This window comes from Spinacia oleracea, chromosome 3 (assembly GCF_020520425.1).
Source record: "Spinacia oleracea cultivar Varoflay chromosome 3, BTI_SOV_V1, whole genome shotgun sequence".
NCBI classification, from domain to species: Eukaryota; Viridiplantae; Streptophyta; class Magnoliopsida; order Caryophyllales; family Amaranthaceae; genus Spinacia; species Spinacia oleracea.
Genome location: NC_079489.1, coordinates 19,944,085 through 19,952,755, shown reverse-complemented (window position 1 = coordinate 19,952,755; position 8,671 = coordinate 19,944,085).

Below are 8,671 nucleotides of genomic sequence, written 5' to 3'. Positions count from 1 at the left end.
ATTACAAATGCCGGGGGGGGTTAACAAGGGCATATTCTGAATAATGTAACACTCCGAACGTGAGTGAATACAATATGATAACATCGTTATATTAATGTCATTTGACTTGACCTCATTGTGATGGCTTCCCACCAACCGAGCGAGTAGGAATTTCCTAACACCATTATCGTTGTCCAAATAAGTCTGCAATTCAAACCACTCAACTAAATCATCGTTTCTATGTTGTTTAATTAATAACAAAGCCATACAAATGAATTGTATTACCTTCATCATTTCTTGCACATTCTCCAGGACAGACAACAAGTGGAGCATGCACAACAAGCCACAGTCCGTACCGATTTTCGCGGCCGGATTGTTTCTAACAACCAATTTGATATCGCCTTTTGAAAACGATGACCACACGTCGTTCTCGCTGTGTTGCGGTGGAATTTGTCCAATTATGCTAGGCTGGTGTACATCACAACAAGTTTCAGGACGCAGGATTCACAACTTGGTTTATCATTTCAACTAAAAAATAAAAATTATACAGGACGTACAATCTTGACGCCTAGTAAACGGACAGCAGATTCAGCTGTATGTGGCTTTATCCTCGGATCAAATAACTTCAGCTTTCTTTCTCCACCGGATATGTTAATCACTAACCAATTGTCACCATGGAAAAGGGGTATATACAGCTGCATTTCAAGTGGGTTTAAGCTGATTTATGATTACGCCAAAAAGCGTGAATATATGACTGACAGAAAATGGGTATTTTACCTCGTTGATTTCATTCCAAACGAAGTCGTTTGCGAAGTCTTTCTTTATTTCATTCATCTTCTGCACCTCTAACTCCATGTACGTGTTTGATGACATGTCATTTTCCATTATATCACTCTACAAGCAAATGGTCATTGTTATGCTAAATCCACATGCAATAACATACACTCTTGTAATACACTTACCGGAAGCGTTGGGTGGATCACGTATGATTTAATTCCAGGTTTCGTTAAGATTTCCTTGTTCAAAGAAGCATACCATGCATCCATAATCTGTAAGTGGGCATTACCATTACGTTTCCAAGAAAGAATATCGTGGCCAATATCTTATGAAAACGCACATAACTTGAAAACACATACCTGGAGATCTATTTCTCCTGGTACCGTAAAAGACGAATACAACAAACCACGAGGCAGTGAATGTCCATCGCATTTGAAAAGAACTTGAGCTGAGTTTTTGTTTTTTGCCAGTATCGTGTCAGCAATCCTTGCATGCTTAGGATGAACCAACGGCGGTTGATTTGCGTAGTCACTTCTGTGGATGTCATTGTCGGACTGAGTTTCATCATCTTCTTCGTTGGTATCGTATTCATCCTCGGAACTGCTTCTGAATGTTTTCTTTGCAACCTTTTTACGCTTCCTTTTATTAGGGACTTCACCCTACAATCGGTACGTATTTGGTTAAGTTCATACATTTCATTAGTGAATGTTAACAAAATTTTGGAATGGGCTGTAAAAAACAGTTTCTGGTTAAGGTAATCTACCTTCTTGTTTGGTTGTTGCTGATCCTTGTGTTGGCGTAAGTTGACCTTTTGCACATCTGGAGGAATGATGGGTTCCCCCACAACATTGTCTCCTAGATCATGGATCCATGGTGGTATTGTAACTGGTTTTTCAATTGGGTACTCTTTACCATAAACAACGTCCCGAACCACCTGTTTCAAGTGTGTTATTACATTGCTCTCTTTGTCAATTGTTTCCTTTTTTCAACTACGATAATGTGAGATATGTGGGTGTTTTTACTAATTTACCTCAGCTTTTCCAAACTCGCCGTTGGACCCTTTGTCAGTAGCAATGACCAAGTCCATGTCCTCGGTGGTCCAAGCACCTATGCGTGGCTTTAAACTTGCCAGTTTTTTTAAACTTGATACAATCAAGGTATGCAATCTGCCAACATACAAAATACCGATTAATAATTCACCACAGTGTTATTCACAGATGAAACAACTAGTAACTTACCAATAACACAAACGCAGAAGCTCTGCCCGGCTCCTTCCCACGACCTGTCATCCATTCATACACAAACCCACACCAATTCCATGTAGCCGGATTTTCAACGTATTCTTTCTTCAATAAGGGCAGTAGTTTTGGGGTTATGAAGTTGTACTTGTTCATACAAAATAGACTTCCCATAGTCAACAACAAGAAATGCCTTGTAAACCAGAACCTGTTGACCTCAACACTACATTTGTTGTAAACCTCTGTGTAATCAATCCCACTACGAATGTTGTAAGCAGATTCAAATTCTTCAACTTCATCTTCCCCTAATGTCAGCGACTTGAAGTCTTGGTCACCAATTGGTAAGCCAGTGATCCAAGATATCATTTCCTCATCAATTGTAATCTCGTAGTCATCCCTTATAAGAAGAACTTGTCTCTTCCAGTCCCACCGCTTTTCTAACCAAGTCATAAAATGTCTATCTACTTTGTTTACCTTAAGTTGTAGAATTGACTTAAACCCCGCACTCGCAACCCAATCTTTTCTTACTGGACACATTTCATTCACTGCGTCTATAACTAGTTGAGGGTAGACCCTTAACGACGTATGCTGAACACAATTAAACATTTATCGAAGCACGTTACAAACACGACAAGCAATGGTTACGAATTATCATTGTAGACTACTAAAGGTTAAAAAGTCATATACTGGTTTGGCTGCCTTGCTTTGACCCTTCCCCAATGGTGGCCTTCCTGGGCCTCCAGGAACCCATCTTCCAAGAGGCTTCCCACGCTTCAACCGTTCATCATCCGTCAAAGGCGGTCTTCCTCTTCTACGCCTGTGTGGACGTTTATCTTTGACCGCCCTATCCGCTTCCCTTTGTGGCATCTGGTCATTATTGGGTTCCACATTTGTGGGGTGGTTCATAACATCATTGGAGTGGTCATCGTGTTGGTGTTCTTGATGTCCATGTAGAATGTCATTCTAACAATAGCAAAAGTTATATTAACATTTGAAACTACCCACTACTACAATTGACCACTTTTATTTTATCATATAATTGTGAACTTTAAACAACTAAGTACGACATTATGGTTGTTTTACCTCAATGTCTTCAAAGTTTAGACCTGGGCTTGACTGCTCACCAATGCCTATGTTGTCCCAAATTTTATCCTATTGTAAAGCACAACATTATACCCGTGAAGTATCATATTTGAAATAAATTGTGTGTGCTTTTGTGTAACTAAAAAACATTATTCATTTTCATCTACTTACTCAGTTTTTACCCAATTCCTTAAAACTCAAGGTCTTCAAAGAAAATACCTGAGACACTCCGATGTCGTGAAAGATGGGTATCTCATCCCTTTCCCTTTCTCCAGTTTTCTCTATTTGAACGGTCTATATCAACAGAGTAATTACTTGATTATATTCTAAATGCATACTTAACAATGCCTTTTTACAACAGTTATTAGATAATTATTTTAGGTTTGCACAAAAACAGTTACGAAACCAAAAAGGATTGTTAGTGTAACATACTTGTGGGGAAACTGTTGAACCGACGACATCCTCATTAATAGGCTCTCTGGCGCCACCATCAACGGTGTTTTTTGCTGGACTAGATTTCTCGTTCTCTTCGACGGCATCGCCTTCCAATTCATCTATTTCTGGGGTTGTTTTCCCCGTTTTGAAATCAATTGATTCCGAGCTCATGGCGTAGGCTGCAGCAATCGAAGCCACCTCCCCAAAATCTTGTGCAGCAGGGTCGTCCCTAATTGATTGAAACCTCAATTACAAATCAATTTTTTTTAAAAAATAGACATGCAATCATGATTTAACATGAACACAAACCAGATAAATTGTGAGGTGCATCTAGAATATCGATTTAAGGGATGAGATCAATTTTACTTACATTCACTGTTCAATCGAGTGCTGTCGTCGGCGTTTGGAGAAACTATGGGTGTTGTAGTGGTTTTCCAAGTAAAAGGTTGAGGAAGATGTGATATTAATTTTTTAAAACATCAAATTTATTTTCCAAATAAAACAAAACATGAAAAACAAATTGGTCAAAGAAGGTAATGATGTCGTCCGACATGTAGGTGAGTAGGTGTAAGCTTTTTCAATTTGTCAAATTAACTTTAGGTGGAAAAAAAAAGGAAAAACTAATTAATATCCTATTTGTGCAACCGACTTAAAATTTAATAATAATTAAATTATTATTTATGTTACAATGTGTACAATTATTTCAATTACTAATGACCAAGGTCGTTATTATTGTTTTGTTAATTACATACTTATGTCGAAGCAATAGTATTAATTTTTTCTAGTATGACAGGTGTATCGGGGGTTTTATGGACATGTGTTTTTTTGGACAAATGAAGTAGGAGACGCACCCTCTAGGATTGACGAACCATTCATGTGCCCGACCTTGAAAGGTAGACTTAAAACGGCTTGAATGGTGACCTAGTAGAAAGCCGTTCATGAATTGACCCGAGCGATCCTCCATCCCGAGTAACCTAGTAGATGATGACACCTAATTGATCCTCCATCCCATATAACCAAGTAGATGTGTTTACCTAATTGATCTTTTTACGGGGATTAGAAAGCCGTTCATGAATTGACCCGAGCGATCCTCCATCCCGAGTAACCTAGTAGATGATGACACCTAATTGATCCTCCATCCATGGTAACCAAGTACATGTGTTTACCTAATAGATCTCTTTCCGGGGATTAGAAAGCCGTTCATGAATTGACCCGAGCGATCCTCCATCCCGGGTAACCTAGTAAATGATGACACCTAATTGATCCTCCATCCCATGGTAACCAAGTAGATGTGTTTACCTAATAGATCTTTTTACGGGGATTAGAAAGTCGTTCATGAATTGACCCGAGAGATCCTCCATCCCGGGTAACCTAGTAAATGATGACACCTAATTGATCCTCCATCCCATGGTAACCAAGTAGATGTGTTTACCTAATAGATCTTTTTACGGGGATTAGAAAGCCGTTCATGAATTGACCCGAGCGATCCTCCGTCCCGAGTAACCTAGTAGATGATGACACCTAATTGATCCTCCATCAATGGTAACCAAGTACACGTGTTTACCTATTTGATCTCTTTCCGGGGATTATAAAGCCGTTCATGAATTGACCCGAGCGATCCTCCATCCCGAGTAACCTAGTAGATGATGACACCTAATTGATTCTGCATCCATGGTAACCTAGTACATGATGACCCCTAATTCATCTCTGTACGGGGATTAGAAAGCCGTTCATTTATCCCGAGAAGTAGCCTACATTATTATCAATGCCCTAATGTACACTATGTGACACGATCATATATACACACACCTTACACAAAAATTTTGTGAATAAAATGAATTAACTAATGTGTATACATGAAAATACAAATAAGATGAAGGACATTTAAAACACATACACAATTCACTAGCAAATTATTGTTACATCTATGGTGGACCCGACCACTAATTGGTGAAACAGTGATTGGTTCGTCTGCTTATTGCCTACTACTTTGATTGGGTCGTAAGCTGATTGGTTGCATGGACTACCCATTGTGTAGGCGGGAAAATGAACAGTAACGTGTAATAGGGAGGGAAAACAAATAAACTAGCACTCATACTCATATTTACAACGATGTCATCAAACAAATTAAATTGCACAACTTATTAATTAATTTCTGTTGTCAAAAAAATAAATATGTGCAACACAAATTAGGCCCAATACTCCCGCCATATCTAAAACGTTTTGTCTTCGGTGAGTCATAGAAAGCCCGTATAAATACAACCCTTGGAATATTACTCATATTCATTCAAGCAATCACCTACATACACAAAATCAATACCATATCCACAAACCCATTTCCTTTCAACAATGGCTAAGAGATCGGGCAACCAATCAACACCACGCGCAAGGAAAGGAAGGAATGGTTCAACTGGAGGAAGTGCATCCCAAACTATCACAGTGAATGGAAAAGGTAATTATTTAATGTTTTTAGTTTATCAAATCATTAGTGTGATCCTTTAGTGTAACCAAAAACAATTCATAACCTAATGTTGTTTTTAATAATGTAGATGTTCAACCGACATGACGATGGTCGAAATACCTGGCTGTTGAAATTGAACAAGAGAGGTTCAAAGTAGAGTGGAGAATGTTCATGAGAGTGGTCATAAATCGTATAGGTCCTTCCGAGACATCGAAATTGCTAAGTGATTTACATTATGTCCCTAAAATTTGCGAGGTTTTCATGGACGAAAGAGACTCCTACTTGTTAGAAAACTACTCGTGGCAAGGTATTGAACCAAACTCGTCTGGGCAACGTATTATATCGGTGGCTAAAGCGGACGACAGGTTAATCAAGAGAGAGCCGATTAAGGAGAATTAATACTTAATGATGATCGGGAGACAAAAGAAGATTGAAGTCATTGAATTGACCAACGAATAGGTGGTGTTTTGTGAGAATCAAGATGTTCTACATTTGTTTAATCATTAATGTTTAATTCCAGTTTCATTGTAATATTTAGTGAAGGTATTTCATGTATTAACTTGTATTTTATTACATTGTGTTGTTGGAGTTAAAAATGTTAACCAATTATTCATAATTAATTTTGTGCATTTTATTATGTATGTGTTATTAATTAGTCGTACATCACGCTTTTCTAGTCAGCATCGCATTATTGAATGTGCCTTTGGAAACACCGCTTCTTACACAATTCTTTTTGAACAACTACCCAACTGTACGACCAAACCCAAACACACATACACAAAATTCGTGACGGAAAAATGCTCTCCGTGGAGGAAAATTTAAGGTAAATTATTGCAACCTGTCTCAAACATTGATTTTCTATTTGTTCAATTAGATTCGTTTCAATTAGATTGGTGTATTTGAAGCATTCTATGATGTAATTTGATACAGGCTTTGCAATTGGAAAACTATAATATTTCTTACCATTTGGTATCATGGGAAGTTTATCTTCCATCTTAAGAGAGGATATGAGAATGGATTGTCACAGACGATTATCAGTAATAGAATTAGTCTAAGCCTTACACATATGGAGAACCTCGTCGAAGAATTAGGATGCCGAAAAGAGTATACAATCTGGTTCGTTGCAGATATGGACCGATTTCATGAGGAAGGTTTGCCAATAAAAGATGAGGATGACTTTGTGAAGCTGGTTGAACTCACAAAAACAAATCCCCTTGTTCAAATCGTGGTTCAACATCATGATGTTGAAGAAGAAGGGAGAGGGGCTGCAAAACGAAAGGTTGCGGCCAGCCACACAACATCTACCAAAAAATCTAGGGTGAGTCACATTTAATTGTCCATACACTACTTTATCCTATATTCATATGAATTATTTGATTCCAAGTCTAATAAATAATAAAATATTAATAGAGTAAGAAATCAAATGGAAAAGACTCGGACAGTTCTGATTCGCATACTGGATTCACTAAGGAAAACGAACATGTTGGGAGGAAGGTAACCACTCATATTTCACACAACTACGTTGATTAGATTTTTTACAGCGACCTAATTTCAATGTCATACCGCCAATATTATAAAATATGCATGTTTCCATTTTAGACATATTGATTGGTTCTCCCACTAAGAAAACTTCAAATACTTACAGATTCCTAGAATGGGATGTGCTCTTAGTCAATTTGGAATTCTACTTGGGAAATTATCCGGTAAACAAAAGTTGTGGATTGTTGATATGGGATTTGAGGAACTTTTATTCACTAGGATTTTCAATATTGACCCGAAATTTGGGTACAGGATTACATCCCGGTTTGATCCTAATAGCTTACAACTAAAAGTTATGGACAACTACATGGTTACGATTGATGAGGAAATGGTACATTGGGTGTTAGGAAAACCGTCCGAAAAAGATTTGATGCATCCGAGTTTGTCAAATAAGAGCACAGCTCTAACCATAAAGATTATACAAGCAGAGCACAATGTACGGAGCTGTTACACAGTCTGAAGTGTTTGGTAAGATCGTCTGTCACCGGCCTGATAAAGAGTCATTTCAAAGAGACTTCTTATTGTACGCACTAGGAACCATTTTATGCCCAACTCAAAAGTGTGGATGGATAATCCCTTTGCATCTCAGCGTCCTTCAGATAGCGAGCGAAGCATCCAATTATAATTGGGGACGTTATGTACTGGACTGGCTTATCAAATATGGAAACAAATTCAATTCCTCAAAAGAAGGATACTAATTGGGGTGTACACTTCTTTTGCTCGTGAGTACTACATTTGAAACATTTTAATTAATAGGGTGCGATAAGTTTTACACATTTTATTTGTTAAAACAGTTACTCTGTTCTTACAGATAATCTACATCGATCGACTGGCTTCAAGTACGGGAATACTAACAAAGTTTCCAAATTCAAGTCGTCTACGTCTATGGGACCAGGAAAGCGTGGACAGGGTCTTGAAATCAGACCAAGGACTAGATGGTTCCTATGGGTTCGGCGAGGTAGTTGAGGATTATGTGTACGGTGACACATAAGTACTTTCTAGTTGACGATTTTGTATTATTTCGTTTTTTAATCCTTCATTTTTAAAAATTCAATTCTGTAATAGTGTGCATGAGTGTAATGTCAGTAGGTCATTCAGTTTTATAATTGTGCGGGACCGTTGTGATCCCAATTAGTAGTTGTAATAAAATTGTTTCCAT